Source organism: Cupressus sempervirens, chromosome 1 (assembly GCF_028749045.1).
Source record: "Cupressus sempervirens isolate cs-2001-9-10 chromosome 1, ASM2874904v1, whole genome shotgun sequence".
NCBI lineage: Eukaryota > Viridiplantae > Streptophyta > Pinopsida > Cupressales > Cupressaceae > Cupressus > Cupressus sempervirens.
The window spans coordinates 83,468,799-83,485,387 of NC_143118.1; the positions used below are offsets into that span (position 1 = coordinate 83,468,799).

At 37.4% G+C, this 16,589-nt stretch overlaps 1 pseudogene; it reads right to left on the bottom strand.

Moving 5' to 3' along the window:
- Positions 1-6,496: 6,496 nt before the first annotated feature.
- Positions 6,497-16,589, bottom strand: part of LOC149576342 (O-fucosyltransferase 23-like) — a 44,906-nt pseudogene continuing 34,813 nt past the window's right edge.

Sequence of the window (16,589 nt, forward strand, 5' to 3'; positions counted from 1 at the left end):
GAAGACCTCACTACCCAAACATGCACTTTCAATTACAAGAAGAGCTCACTTCCCAAACAAGTAATTTATCCTCTAAGTTCCTTAAACATGAAGGTAGATGTTGTAACTTCTTTCCAGTTGATCTCTGACTTCAACTCAATTTCGGATCACAAAATCATGTTATCAAAAACTCGCTTTTGCATATGATACAAAACTTCACATTCATAACTTTCACATATATATCTTCATCATGTGGTATCAGAGCCTCCACCTAGGTTCGAGTTTCAAAGCGGGTGGCAACGCTGACATTTTAGTGTTCATCTCATACGACCAAGGTAGGGCCCACCATATGGGTGCACATCTAGCCCAGAGTCTGGACTATGGAGCGTGGTGGGATGTTATGATCCTGGTGGGCGGCCTTCACTAGCACCTTGGGGTTTTGGTGCAATGGTTCGTACCATGCTTTTTCTAGAGATGTCTAGTAAGCTAACTGAGTTATTTTTTCATATGTTCCAAATCTGTATGAGGCTTTTTCCTTTCGGGAGTTCAACAATAGATCAATGTAACCAATAGCTACATAATCACTCAATTCATAACCTAAGGGCTCAAGAAAAGTTTCCCTTGGTTCTACTGCTTCAACATAAGTTAGGTCTGTATCTACCATAAAGCATATGACATCCTTAAATCTATGAACAGTTGCTGGTGCAATTCTATATCTTTGTTTCATTTCATTCTGGAATGTTCTCATAATCAAATAGCCACTATCCAAGATTTTATCTGCAGGATGCCTTTTGCATACATTTGTTATCTTATCCATAGTACATTTGTAACTACTCATGATCTCTGTAATTGATAGAAATATAAATCTTTTAAGTACATGAAAGAAAATATGATTGATTAGTGATTGAAATCTGAATATAACATTCTTATTTCTCTTAATCTTCTCCATATTTTCAAGGACTTGTACTCTCAAAATCTCACTTCTGAATACAAATCTTATAGGCTGCATAGATAAAGCCCACTAACAACTCATCACTCTTAGAACTTGCACAAATATAATATGCAATGATTTTGCTCAAGAATCTCACATCATGTTGTCTAATGGTGTTGATCACCATTGCCTTACCATCATAAACTACTTTAGTATTGAGTTCAACTTTCTTCTTGACTAATTTCTCACCAATGGGTACGCTGCCTTGTTTGCTAAGACCAGTAACCTCATGAATAAGGTCGAAAGATATGTCAACTACATTTTCTTCCATCCAAAACTTCTCATTATGAATTCTACTTAATATAATTCGAGTCCATTCTTTATTAACAAGTTCATGGCAGAAGTAATATCTGAATAGATCTAAATCTTTTAGATGTTCAAATCCAAGCTTTATAGTCATATCATGGTTGAAAACAATTTCCATATCCTTGTTCATAAGTTCACTTGCAACAGTTTCAAACTTGCTAGACAAGTTACTTCCTATGCCTTCCAAGTAAATTGCATTGTTCGGAGTTGTTGATAGAGCCAAATTAAGGTTTCCTTCTAAGGGTTTCACAAGGACAACCTTCAATTTGGGTCTCTCAATATTCTCAACATTGTGAACTACTATTATATCCATGATTTCACCAAATAGAAATTTATCAAAGAAATTCTGCACGAAAAATGATAAAATACCTTTTTTTCAAAGTAAGGGTTTTGCTCAAAATTGCTTTGACAAATTGCTTCTGGGTGCTCTAAACTTATGAGATGATCGCAATGTGGAAATAATTAAGTTTGTAATCTATTACTTATCCAACTTGAGATTGCATTAATTGCACAATTTGCTAAATCGCAAAAGATGTTAATTTCATTCTGAAATCAAATATCTGCTCAAAATCATTTGTCCAACCTTCAAATGCTACTCAAGGTTAACCATAGCTTCCTTTCATCATGAAAATGATCCACAAAACTTCACTCCATGAAATTTGTTGTGAAAACATAGATTTTATCTTCTATCATAGAATAAACTTTCTCTGTTGTAATGTTAACTCTTGTTACCTTCATAACTTGTTCCAATAAGCTCCAAACTGTAAGTGAGCTTAGCTATAGTCTAAATGCATCTAGATACATCTTTTTCCAACCTCACTACTCATAGTTCGATCTCTCAATAAAGTTTCAATTTTTGGTGCTATGAACAAGCCTAATTCAACTTGGTTGAATTAAACTCAATTACTGACTTCAATCTTCCTTTCTCTACATCATCTAACTTTTCTTCAGATTCAATATTTAATCCCTTTAAAAATGTCTCATCAAGTTCTTCTTGAAGTTCACTAACTTCATTTCTTTGATCTTCATTATATTTGTTAGTTTTGAAGTTCCTTTCATGATTCCTCATGTCATTTCTGAAGTTTCTTTCATTGTTCCTTCTGTTTCTAAAATTTCTTCCATTCTTCCTTCTGTCCAAACTACAATACTTGGCTATATGTCTGAAGTTGTTGCATAACTGACATACTAGAGTTCTACTTCTAGAACTCTATTGATCAATAGGTGGGTGAAAATTCTAGGCTATGTGTCCAGAGTTGGTACACTTATAACACACCATCTACTTTCTTTCTTCATAAGGTCTTCTTTCTCTTGATGTCATCTCATTAGATCTTCTTCTATCTACAGGGTTAGTATTTCCAAACATTCTACTATTCCTTTTATCATTGTCATATTTAGGTTTCTTACAATCAATTGTTTTATGACCAATACCATGAAAATTATGACAATAAAAATTTGTAACATGATTAAATGACTTATTTGTACAAACTCTTTTCATATGACCTATTTCATTACATAAAAAATACTTACCTTGAAATTCATACTTGGTTTCTTTAGGAGATTCAACTTGCTTAGGTTCATTCAATTTCTCAATTTCCTTGTCTTGTCCAACTTTAGGTTTATCAAAAGATTGACTGAATTCAATCTTATAATTAGATTTTTCTTTTTCTTTTGGATATGATCCACTTTCAGATTTCTTTGTAGACACATTAAATAGGTAACCAAGACTAGTCGTATCATAGGCAGGTCTTTGTACTAACATTTATTCATCAATCTTTTCTCTGCTAGAATAAAGCTTTTCAAGTTGTTGCTTTCTTTAAGTTAGTTCACCTTTCACAATAGTGTTGTACTTTTGAAGTTCTTCATGATTTGATTTTAGTGATTCAAGTTCAAATGTCTTCTTTGCTAAATTGGCTCTATGATCTGAATTTTCAGTCTTCAAATTAGATTAAACTTTGCTAAGATCATTCTTCAAACTCAACTTTAGATTGGTAATCTTCAATTCATGCTTCAAGATCTTGTACTTTATCTTCAACTTTGAATATTCATCATCACCAATTTCAGATTTAGTAGAATCAGGTTTGGATTTGAGATGTTCAATCTTGTCCTTCAGTTGTCTAATGTTCACTTTGGAGTCTTCATATCTGTTTCTCAATTTATCTCTTTCTTTAGTAAGGAGATCAATTTGTTCAAGTGCCTCTTCAAGATTCTTCATCAGTTTTTCCATATCCATAGGGATCTTACTCAAGTTGTCAAGCCTTAATTGTTAGAAATAGGGAATATTAAGAGGGGCGGGGCGGGGGGGGGGGGGGGGGTGGGGGTTGAATCAATATTCTACAAACTTTTTTTACTATTTGGATATTATTTATTATTTGAACCATGCATAAGAAAGTAAACAAGTAATGTTGAATAATTAGAGTAACCATGCACAAATAGAACTCATAACACCATATTTTGTTAACTAAGAAAATCCTGGCCAAGTGAAAACCCTGACGGGAATGATGCCCACAAGGATATATATATATATATATATATATATATATATATATATATATATATATATTCCTTGTTAGAGGATGGACCCTGTTAGGAGTCTATAAACATATTTAGTACATGAGAGTCCTTGTTAGGAGACTTTGAATCCTTGTAAGGAGTTGTGGTACACTGTATGGAAGAAGAGCTCATTGCCCAAACAAGTAATTTATCCTCTAAGCTCCTCAAATACAAAGGTAGATGTTTTAACTTCTTTCCAACTAATCTCTGAGTTCAACTCAATTTTGGATCACAAAATCAGGTTACAACAACTCATTTTTGCATATGATACAAAACTTCGTATTCATAACTTTCGCATATCTTTTTCAAATAATCTCACAAGATGTTTTTACATAAATACCATACCTTTTCACAAATTGTTGCTAGGTTGGCTAGGACCAAAATAAACTTTCCAACTTAGAGTAAACATCTATAATGTCCCCTTACTTAAATCTCTTCAAGTGAGAACTATCTACTATATCTTCAATGGCAAGAATCTTCTTCCTAGAGAAATATTTGCAATTTGGGGAACTCAAATGTAATTTAGAGAGGTATGCAATGGAGTCCAATATATAAGAAAATGAGGGATCTATCTATATAAATATTTTATATAAAAAATGGGAGAAGTATATTTATATCAGTATATATATCAATCCTTTTTTTATTTATATGAGTGAGGTGTTGGGACTTGTCTATGATCTGAGAAGACTTCTTGGCCTGCTATGATTTGAGTTTGATATCTGTTGATTGTATGTTGACTCTTACAATATTTACGTATCCAAGTCTTAACACTTATTAGTTTGCTTGCCCTTAGTTTAGGAGATTACAAAATTATGCCTGATGTAGCTTGAATGCCTCTAAAATTAGACCCTTGAAATTTGTATGGACTTCCGACTTATGTGATTGTTCCTTGGATATCCAATATGGCCTAAAAATCTCTGTCTACCGAATTACTTATATGTTGAGTTCCTATGATTACTTTTATTATTTTTGGCTTGGTTACATTGTTTATCTCCACTGATATTCTTCCATCTGGCTTTAGTGTGAATAATTTGTTTGTATTTGTATCGTGTCTTTGTTGCGTTCGAGCTTGCTAGTGTTTGAAGGTTTTCTTCTTTAATACGAATGGATGCTTGCCGTATATAATTTATGTCTATTACTTGTTATGAGCCAAGGCCCATGACGAATGATATTTTGTCCCGATTTGAGTTGATAGAATTTTGACTTCTGTATTGGTTCTTGATATCCTTCTTTCCCTCTGTTCCATGCCTTTGATTGTATCTGCTCTCCCCTCCCTTTTATATACCTATTCATGCAAGTGATCCCCATGCTTCATCCTCCAATGGTTGTAATATTCTTATTGGTGTAAATAGGTATTTACTATTTACACTTTACTTGAGTTTACTTAGGTTAGTGCATTATTTTATTAATTTGCATTATTTTATTATTTCTCTTTATGAGACACTTAAGAGTTTGCACACATTCTTGAGTTGTCATATAGACAACACAAAAGTACACAACTCTAATTGTGCACATGGTGTCTACAACATAGGAGTTTGCATCATTCACTAAGTTGTCATGTAGACAACACAATTTTTCACACTCCTAATTTAGCACATGTTGTCTACAACATTGATGTGCGTGTTTCACTTTTGTAGGCTTATCCTCTCATCATCGCACTTACTTCCATGCTTAATGGAGGATAACCCATATCTGGTGGACATGTGTCTGATTGTTGGACTTATCATGATGCTGATTCCAAGGCACTCTAGATGCATCTCAGAGGCCTTTATATTGAGGCACTCCTAGTGTACTTGTACATTATATTGAATACTATATAGTTATTTTGATCATACTCTGGTCTAATTTGTGCTTATGTTTTGAGTTCCTTGGTCTTGGGTAAATCCTACCCTAAGGCAGATTCTTACATGGTATCAGAGCTGAGGGAGATACTCGTCACATAGTCATTGGAGACCTCGTTGCTTCATCTCTCTAAGGGGCCCGATTCAAATCCAGAGCATTAGCAACAATTGGGAGTGTCTAGAGTCAAAGCAAACCTCGCCATTGCGTCCAAAGTGATGTTTTGGTGAAGATTGATTATAAATTGCTTATTTTAGGCTATAGTCAACCGGGAGGCAAATTTTTTTTCGAAATCGAAACCCGAAGGCCCGATTTGCAAATCTGGGTATGATCTTTATTTGATCTGCAATTTATTTTTAGATTAGTTTAATTCTGCATTATTCTCTATTTTTTCAAAATTTATTGTTGGATTAATAGCTTAGTCGGGCATCCAGGCAGAGAAAATATTTTTTTTCCCAGGCACTGGGCAGTCACACCTCAGCCCTGAGCAGTGCGAAACAATCCACAGTCTGCAAAATGTTTTATTAATTACAGGGTTAATTGTTTGGCAGGCATCACTCAACATCAAACGAATATTTGTTTGAGATCGGCGACGTAGATTCCCTAAATACAGGTGACAAAGCTCGACTGAGCAACCAACAGCCATCGGTGGCAGATTCATTTCCACCCTTCTGGTGGATGCCCTTTTGCCTTCTTATGAGCGTAGTGTGTATTTTATAAACACACACAATCCCCATTCTAAAGAATGTGGGATTAAACTCTCGTCATTTTTTGAGAAAGTCCAGCACTCGCAAAAGTGCTCTGGCCAAATAGTGTTTCCCCCATCCCATTCTACAATGCCGCATCTACTGACTCAACCTGTGCAAGGACACACATTACATGCTGATTACCCCCACACAGCGATCTTTCCAGTAAACACGCAATGAAAAGCAATTTGTCCACATGACCTTGTAACCACATAAGCAAAAGTCCATGTCTGCGCCCACTGTAGCACAGCGTCCAACTTACCACGTCTATGCCACCGAGCCACCACGTGGGTAGAGCCACGTTGACTTTCGAGAAGACACGCGACCCGCTGACTTCTTGCCACGTAGACAAGTCAACAGAGCCACCTAAGTTGCAAACACATCATCACCGTACATGTCCGACAGCCACGTCAGCTCGTTGAGTCATCTACCATATGCTGACTCAGCACTACATGCCAATTTTTTCATACGAATTTGTACTATCACATACATGCCATGTCAGCAGCCATACAAGGTGACATCATCATAGTCCTGCACGAATGATGACATTAGCAAATCATGAGCCTAAATTTGATGACCATCTGATCGTCATTCTAGGGCATTTTTGAAATGCTATAACAGTTGTTTGACTGTCAAATTTAACACACTATTTTCCTCTACAGACCCCTCTTTAGATGTAGTTTTGATTTGGCAGCCCGACTTCAAATGGCTATAAATTAGTCATAGAGACTCCAAATCAGGTGCAATTTTTTTTATTTTGGGTAAATTTTTTTAGATTTTTTAGTGGTGTATCTAGTATCTACTTTTGGTGCATGGATTGGTTAGTATTGTATATGAGCAATGTTAGTATGCTAATAGAAACCAAATTTAAATAAAGCTTCTACAAACTAAACAAAATTCATAAACTTCAAGATAGACTAAGATGAGCTCTCAATTGAGAATATGAGCCATTAATGGACTCTCTCAATAAGAAGCTCTCTTGTTGAGTAACTTTATCTAAATGGATAGGATGTATGCTCAAACTTATGCTTCAAAAAGGGCTTCAAATGGATGATTGTGGATTTTTGGTGTGGATAGATGGATTTAGTATGGATTTGGCTCTCAAAATAGCATTATAACTTTACTTCATGTATTGTGTTTTTTTGCAAAGGGGAAGGATCCAATTTATAGGCAAAGGGCTTGAGGGATCAAGGGCTAGGATGCAAGGATGGGAAAAAGCTTATGGAGGGCTCAGATTGCATGAGAGGAGAGCACATGAATTGTGCTTCCTTATAGCCAATCAAGGAGTGACACATGTCACATGGTGAGAGGATGGAGGAAAGGGGAAGGATGAGTCAACAAAGGAGGCTCAAGAGATAAAATCTTCATAAAGACCCTCATAATGACTTGTAAGAGCAATAAAAGGGCTTGTAAGAGTCATTTATGACCTAGTGGACTTCATAAAGTTTTATGGTTGAGATATTTTGAGGGTGATGAGAGCAAATTCGACTTGGACTTGATTAGGAAGGTTTTAAGCTTGGTTAGGCTTGTGCAAATGATTAGAGGATGGATTAGGATGGTTTAGGATTAGCTTAGGGATAGGCAAGTGGATGGCATTTAATGAGGGTGGGTGAAGGAGGAGATATTTGTTAACTTTGGCTTGGGTTAGTAAGTTTTAACCCATGTTTAGGGAATGTGACAAGGTTAGGAGGGGATTAGGATTAGGTTTAAAGACATCTTCTAGAAGAGTCTAGACTTTGGATGAGGATAAAGACTTTCTAGAATAGTCTAGAATTTCCTAGGATGAGGATGAAGACTTTCTAGAAGAGTCTAAAACTTCTTAGGAGGAGGATAAATTAGATTTTTAGGAAATAAATAAAGTTTTATTTATTTCAAGGGTTTGGGTTGAGGAGATATTTATTAAAACTTTTTTAATAAACATGAGGATTAATATTTAATTTTAATTAAATATTTTGAGTTGGGATTAGGGGTAGGAAATGATGGGATTAGCCTTTAATCAAAATTAAAGAAGGATTGGAAGATTTTGGAAGAGGTTATTGGTCATAAGGAAATTGGCCAACTTTTGGGAAAAAAATAAATTTTTTATTTATTTTAGGATTTTTGGTCAATTTATTAATTAAATAATTAATAAATAAGGAAATAATGTTTAAATAAGATTTAAACATTTTTGGGAGGGATTCCTTAATTAAATATTTTTAATTAAGATAAAGGGATTTAATGGCATAAAAATTAATTAATTAATTAAATAATTAATTAATTAATAAATGATGATGTCATCAGGACTTTTTCAGAAAATAAAAATACTTTATTTTCTAAAGGTTTTTAGGTGTCTACATTTTGCCCCTCTTTGATGTGATGCCGCAAGTGGCATGGCATCAAAGATAAGAAAATAAGATGCCCAAGGCTAGAGCAGAAGAGGAGAGAATGGACTGTGAGATGCCCCCTCAAGAAGGTAGCGGGGAGAGAAAGCGAGGCTCGATGGCTTCTTGAAAAGTACAAGAATCTCGGATGAGCAAGGAGACTCAGATTGGCTTAAAAGAAGAGGTTTAGTTAGCTCATACTCTCACTACAGGAGAATGATAAAGGAAGAATCAGAGGCACAAGAGGAAGCAAGCTTAAGTTCTCAGGGATTGCAGAGGATGAAGGAGTGGAGCGCTATAAAAGGAATCCAGGATGGGGAGATGGATGAGGGGATTAAAAAGCTGATGCAACAGGATTTCAAAGAGTTAGATTGGTGGAAGATGGGTTTCGGAGATCCTTAGGACTGGGATTGTGGATCTCAAAAGATGAGGCTTGGTGGATTGATTTGGATTGGTGGATCCCTAAGACTAGGATTGTGGATCCCTAAAGCTAAGAGTGATGAGTGATTCAAAGAGATACTGATGCATAAGCTGGGTTAGGAGAGACGGATGCTGGATATGGATGGGGGATAATGGAGATGAAGGAAAACCATTGAAGCTTTTTGAGCGGGGGGATACTTCAAAGAGAAGTACCACCACGTAGTTGAGCACTAGATTTGCTATAGGACTGTTGGTTAATTGCCAAGGTTACCAAGAACATCAAGGCCTTTTCACCAACCGTCCAAAGGATTGACAAACTAACTCAAAAGAAACACGCAAGGATTGCCCCAACATCACACATGAATCCTAGAGGAAGCAGTGTGGAAACGACATTGGAGAACCCACAAGCAAAAAAGAAAAACAAACGAAAGACCTGATCAAGACCTTACGCTCTAATTGCCCCATTCGCAGCATACCATGATATGGAAGATCGTGGCAACCTTGAGGAGGGAACAAGGAGATTGCTTGGAAAAGATACTTCAAGACCCAAAAGGGAAGATCCCAAATCAAAAGAAAGTGAAAATTCAAAAGAGAACCGTTTGCCAACGAGATGGGTAGGACGAGGTACTAACGAACCAAGATTAGACATGAGGAAAGCTATATCCTGCAAGGACCTATCGGAGAGCACCTAAGCTGGTGGATTTGGATGAGTGATGCGTTTGGCAAGCTGAACTAAGAAAGATAACACTTTGGTGACAGGAAATATAGCTAAAGGATGCATTGGAATAGCTAACCAAGATGTGCGATGGGTGCAAGATGCTGATCAAGGATGAACTGACACGAACACTGGATAGATACAATGGTACTAAGCTAAAGAGGATGTACAAGCTGACGGACCAAGATATTTACAAGCTGAAGCTGACCAAGATAGTTACAAGTAGGCAAAAGCTCAGGATGATAGGATAGCGGGATGGTTCGATGTTGTGCAAGATGCGAAAGCTAAGGGTGGGGTGATAGCGAAAGATATGGATTTGGCAGGATGCATCCAATGATGATGAGAGATTTTGTGACCAAGGATAGCTAGAGGAGCAGGATGAGATGGCTGGATAGGATGGTAGATAGCTAGGATTATGATGGATACAAAGAGATGACATTGGGTTTGCATGAGGATAGCCTAGAGCTAGATACCAATGACAAGGGAGGATGGACAAGACAAGATCTCCAAGGAATATAGTGCCCCCAATCAGAAGATAACATGCAGAAGGAGGTCTTATGATGGATGTGATAGGATTGAAGCTTGGATGGAAAAAGCTGAAGGGGCTAGGGAGATGGATGATAGCTGAGATGATTGGCTGAAGCTGCATAAGATTAGTGGATGGTGTGAGATGGAAGCTGGAGGATGAAGGATAGGTGGATAGATTGGAAAATGGAGGTGGATGTCAAGAGATGACCAAAAGCATGAGGGTGATAGGCTAAGCTGGGGATGGCAGGATTACGCATGACGCTTGTTTGCCAAGTTTTCATCATGGTACTTGTCCAAGGTGCTTGAATTGCCAAGTTTTCACTAGTGGACGCTTTATTTTTCTTTTATTTTTTGACTTTTTGACTTTGGACTTAGCTAGAATGATTTTGGCTTTCTTCAACTATTTTGGCTTTTTTTGGATTTTTCACTGGCTGTTGGAATGTTCAATTTTGTTGCTAGCTGTTGGTACACCGGATGTGTGATTTATGCAATAGATCGGATTAGATGGGATTGATGGTAGGAGATGGAGGGATGAAAATGCTGGAAAGGAGCATGAGATGGGGATGCTTACAAGAGCAACATTGGCACATGTTGGAATGGGTGTGAAAAGAGCATATGGGGGATAGATGGTAGATGCGGGCGTGATGGAGGATTTGTGGAAGCGTGCTTGGGGATATAGGCACCCAAGATGGAGTTAGGAGATGGGGGACATGAGTCACTAGATGGGGGATTAGCAATGGTGGATGCCATTATGCATTGGGTTTCAACTTTTTTCTTGGGGATCCACATGGTTTTGGATTTTCTTTTCATAGGCTTTTGCATTGTTTTGCATTCTTTGATTGGATTTTGCCTTTTTGGAGTATGTCTTTTAGAATAGACATATGATTGCCTAGGATGTGGATTTTTAGCTTTATGCATTTTGAAGTTGGCATTCACATTTCTGTGGTAAGCTTTGGGAAGATGGTTAGGAGAAGCTTTGTGAGATGGAGAGGATATGAAAGAGCATGTAGGGGGATGATGATGGATGATGTGCCCTGATATGTGCCTTTGTTGATCTTGCATAGAAATGGATGGAATAGGATTTTTATGATGGCTGATAGGAGGATGGAGGATCAAAAAGCCCACCTTTTCCATTTTGGCAAGTGGCCCATTGTAATCGAACTATATATAAAGTGCTAGAATCATTTATTTGGGGGGGAGATTTTTTGATTGAGTGAAAAGGGGGGGGGGGGGGTGCGTATTGTGTACTATGTCTCCTTAATCTTGTGTTCTTGCATTATGGGTTCTTTTTCAAAGTTAACTCCACATAATTATGCTAGTTGGAAAGAAAACATTAAAGAGCCATTGGTAGAAAAAGGTTTATGGCATTATGTCACTGGTGCAACAAAGAAACCTCCTGCTGATGCTGATGAAGCTTGAAAAGAAGACTGGGAATCCAAACAAGAGATGGCCTTAGGAACCTTGTTGAAAAATATCTCTGATCCTGTCAAATTTCACATTAGGCAGCTTACAGATCCAATAGAGGTTTGGGCTAAACTTGAAGCTTTGTATGGGACAATAGATGAAGACATAACTTACACTATAGAGGATAAACTTCTCAAATTGGATCCTAGAAAAATTGACACAATTAAAGACTATCTTACCCAAGTAGAAATGTATAGGACACAACTAAAGGATTGTGGTGAACCCATCAAGGATGGAAAGATGATCAAACACATTATGACTCATCTTCCACCTGAATATGCTACTTTTGTTTCTAGCTTTAATACACACAAATTGACAATGAGTAGTGCCTATGTTAAGCCTTCATTTGAGAAATTCTTAGAAATGTTGATCTTCAAAAATGACAATCTAGTGGGAATGGGAATTCTCAAGTCTTCCAAAAATAAAGCCTTGGTAGCAAATGAAGGTAATTCAAGTGGCAAAAACTCAAACAAGAAGTAGAAGCAATGGAAGGCTAAGGCACAAGATGACACACAATAGTCCTCCTCAAAACAACAATCTTCCTCAAATCAATCTTCTTCCACTCAACATTCTTCTTCACAACAAGGGAAGTCTTCTTCGAAAAATAATCAAAAGGGGAACAATTCCAACAAGAAGGAGAAGAAAACATGTTCCTATTATAAGAGGAATGGTCATGATGAACATGAATACAAAGATAAATAGATTGATGAATTGGTCAACATTATGAGGAAACGCAAAATTGATGTTCCAAATGCATACCAGGACAAAGGTTCTTCGTCCACTTCAAAGGGCAAGGGACAAGCTTTAGTTGCAAGTACAAACAATGCTGAGGAATGGGTTCTAGATTCAGGAGCAACTCATCATATGGGTGCTTCAAGGGAGCAATTTTCCTCTTTAAAACCTTCAAATGTACCATACATCTACATGGGCAATGATACTCAAGTTGAAGTAGAAGGTAAAGGGAAGGTTGAGTTAGAGAATGGCATCTTCAAGGATGTACTTCATGTTCCTAACCTTAGCACCAACCTTCTCTCCATCTATCAAATCACTCACTATGGATGTGGCAACATAGTAGAGTTCCTACCCGACACAGTAGTGGTGAAAAATCTCAAAGATGATTCAATGGTGGTGGTTGGAAAGGCAAACCATGAGACAAGATTTTATTCTTTCTCACATTTTGTGCCTAAGTCCACTTATCTTGCCTTGTTGAATCATTCAAACACACAAAGTAAATTATGGCATGAAATATTTGGACACCTTAATTATCACTACCTTTAGCAATTAAGCAGCAAGGAAATGGTCATTGGTCTACCTCAAGTCAAGTTTTTAGAGGGTGTATGTCCATGTTGTGAAGCAGGTAAACATCACAAAGAGAAATATGACAAGGGGAAGTCTTGGAAGTCAACTGCTGCTCTAGAATTGGTTCATAGTGATGTGGCTGGCCCTTTTCCTATACCATCCTTTGGTAAGGCCTGCTATGTTCTCACATTTATTGATGACTTTTCAAGGTACACTTGGGTCTTTTTTCTTGGTCATAAGAGTGAAGTCTTTGACAACTTTATCACGTTCAAAGCTAAAGTTGAGAAAAATATGGGAAAGCCATCAAGATCCTAAGAACAAATAATGGCAGAGAATATGTCAACTCAAGACTTATAGATTTTTGCACACATGACCTGATAGATCTTCAACATTCAGTTGCATACATGCCATAGTAGAACGATGTAGCCAAAAGAAAGAACATAATCCTTAAGGAAATGACTACTTGCATGCTTCAACACAAGTCTCTAGATCAAGTGTTTTGGGCTGAAGCCATGTGCTATGCCAACTACATCCAAAACAAAAGTCTGCATAAGGCCTTAGATGGAATAACACCTTTTAAGGCTTGGTGTGGAAGAAAACCAAGTGTCAAGCACTTCAAAGTGTTTGGTTGTCCAACATGGGTTAGGATACCTCCACAAAAGTGTAAGGAATTAGAACCCCAAAGAAAACCATGCATATTTGTTGGATATCCTGATCATCTTGAGGCATACAAAGTAATGGATCCAGAGATGCATGAAATCATTTATGAGAGGAGTGTTCATTTTGAAGAGACATGTCTGAGCTTGGCTTCTTCAACTCCTCCTTTTTCCTCCTTTGTGGATAGTGATCAAAGTGATGAAAGTGACTCAGAAGATGAGATTCCTCCAACTTTGACTCGCAGGACACCACCTTTGCAGGGTCAACAAACAGTTGAGGACATTCCTTCTTCCTCTTCCACTAAACCTCATTAGGCACAACAAACTCTCGATGCAATAGGTTCATTGGTGGAAAATCCTTCAGACACTTGCAGGACTAGGTCACAACACAAGTCATTTCCACATGCATATATAACCATTGCTTCAGATCCACAATCTTTTAAGGAAGCATCAGGGATTCCAGAATGGGATAAGGCTATGGAGGAAGAATACAATTCATTGATAAAAAACAACACATGGGACTTAGTTCCCCTTTCTAAGGGAAGAAAAGTGGTTCGATGCAAGTGGATCTATTGAACCAAATTTGCAGTGGATGGAAGTGTTGATAAACATAAGCCTAGACTAGTTGCCAAAGGTTTCTTGCAGGTTCCAGGTATTGACTATACAAAGACTTTTGCACTAGTTGCCAAGATGAATTCCATTCGCCTGACACTAGCAATTGTTGCAACTCAAGGATGGGTTGTACACCAGATGGATGTTAAGAGAACATTTTTGAATGGTGACCTTCATAAGGAAAATTTATTTGGAGCATCCATAGGGGTTCATATAGGATTCTACTATGGTTTGTAGATTGAAGAAGTCTATTTATGGTCTAAAGTAGGCTCCTCAAGCTTGGTATGCAAAAATAGATTCCTTCCTCCTCTCAGTAGGTTTCAGCAGATGTCACTCTAATTTGAATGTTTACATTCTTTAGAAATATGACTCACACTTGATCTTAGTGCTTTATTTTGATGACTTGATCATTACAGGGAGCACTTCATCCATCATAGCTAGTGTCAAGACCTCTCTACAAGATAGATTTTCCATGACAGACTTGGGTTTGCTACATTACTTCCTTGGCATAGAGATCACACAATCTTCAGCAGGGATCACACTTTCACAGCCCAAGTATGCTTTGGACTTGTTTTCTCGATTTCACATGAGTGACTGCAAGCCTGCTCCTACTCCCTTTCAATTAGGTGTCAAGCTAGAGGCTAAGTGCACAACTCCACTTGTTGATGCAACATTATACAGACAATTGGTTGGGAGCCTTATCTACTTGACACACACATGCCCTGATATTGCTTTTGTAGTTGTTATGGTTTCATGCTTTATGCAAGAATCTCATGAGCTTCATTGAAAGGCTGCCAAGCACATTTTGCACTACATCAAGGGTACATATACACATGGGATACATTATGCAATAGGTACAGGGCTTTAGTTGATTAGATACATAGACTCAGACTATGCAAGAGACTTAGATTATTGGAAGTCTACTTTAGGGTACATATTTCACCTTGGTTCTAGCCCTATTTGTTAGCAAAGTAAGAAGCAAAACAATGTTGCTCTTTCTTCCACAGAGGCTGAGTATCAAGGAGTTGTCAATGCATCTCTCTTCTTCTTCTTCTAGGAGGGATTTTTTCCTCTTTTGAGGTCTTCTTCTCTCTCTTCTTCTTTATTGTACTCATCTCTCTTTTTGGAGGAGGGTTTTTCCCATGAGGTTTTCCCTCTTTCTCTGCTCTGTGAGAGATTGCATTGCATCATTCAAGCATTGCTTTTGTACATGGGTACCTAACATGGCCTAGTAGCCGGGACCCATTATGCATTAGTGAGCTTAAGTGTACTCCTTAAGTGCACTCCCCTAAGTTACACTTAAAGGGGGGGGGGTGTTGGTGTAAATAGGTATTTACTATTTACACTTTACTTAAGTTTACTTAGGTTAGTGCATTATTTTATTATTTTGCATTATTTTATTATTTTATCATTTCTCTTTATGAGACACTTAAGAGTTTGCACACCTTCTTGAGTTGTCATGTAGACAACACAGAAGTATGCAACTCTAATTGTGCAGATGGTGTCTACAACACATGAGTTTGCATCATTCACTGAGTTGTCATGTAGACAACACAATTTTTCACACTCCTAATTTAGCACATGTTGTCTACAACACTGTTGTGCATGTCTCACCTTTGTAGGCTTATCCTCTCATCATCACACTTACTTCCGTGCTTAATGGAGGATAACCCATATTTGGTGGACATGTGCCTGGTTGTTGGACTTATCATGATGCTGATTCCAAGGCATTCTAGATGCATCTCAAATGTCTTTATATTGAGGCACTCCTAGTGTACTTGTACATTGTATTGAATACTATACAGTTATTTTGATCATACTTTGGTCTAATTTGTGCTTGTGTTTTGAGTTCCTTGGTCTTGGGTGCCCTAAGGTAGATTCTTACAATTATGAATACTTCATTCTTGAAGAGATGTGCCTGTTGATTACTTCCTTAATTGATATTAGTTACTTTGTTAATAAACCTGTGCAATAGATTTTGTGGCCATAGTTTCTTTGTAAGGAAATATTCCTTGCACTGTTGAGTGTTTAAGTTTTGGTCAAACACGATATGTATGGCTATACATCACAGACCATGTAGTTGTGGTTGCAGTTTCCTGATGGTAATTATCAGATGTTCAAACA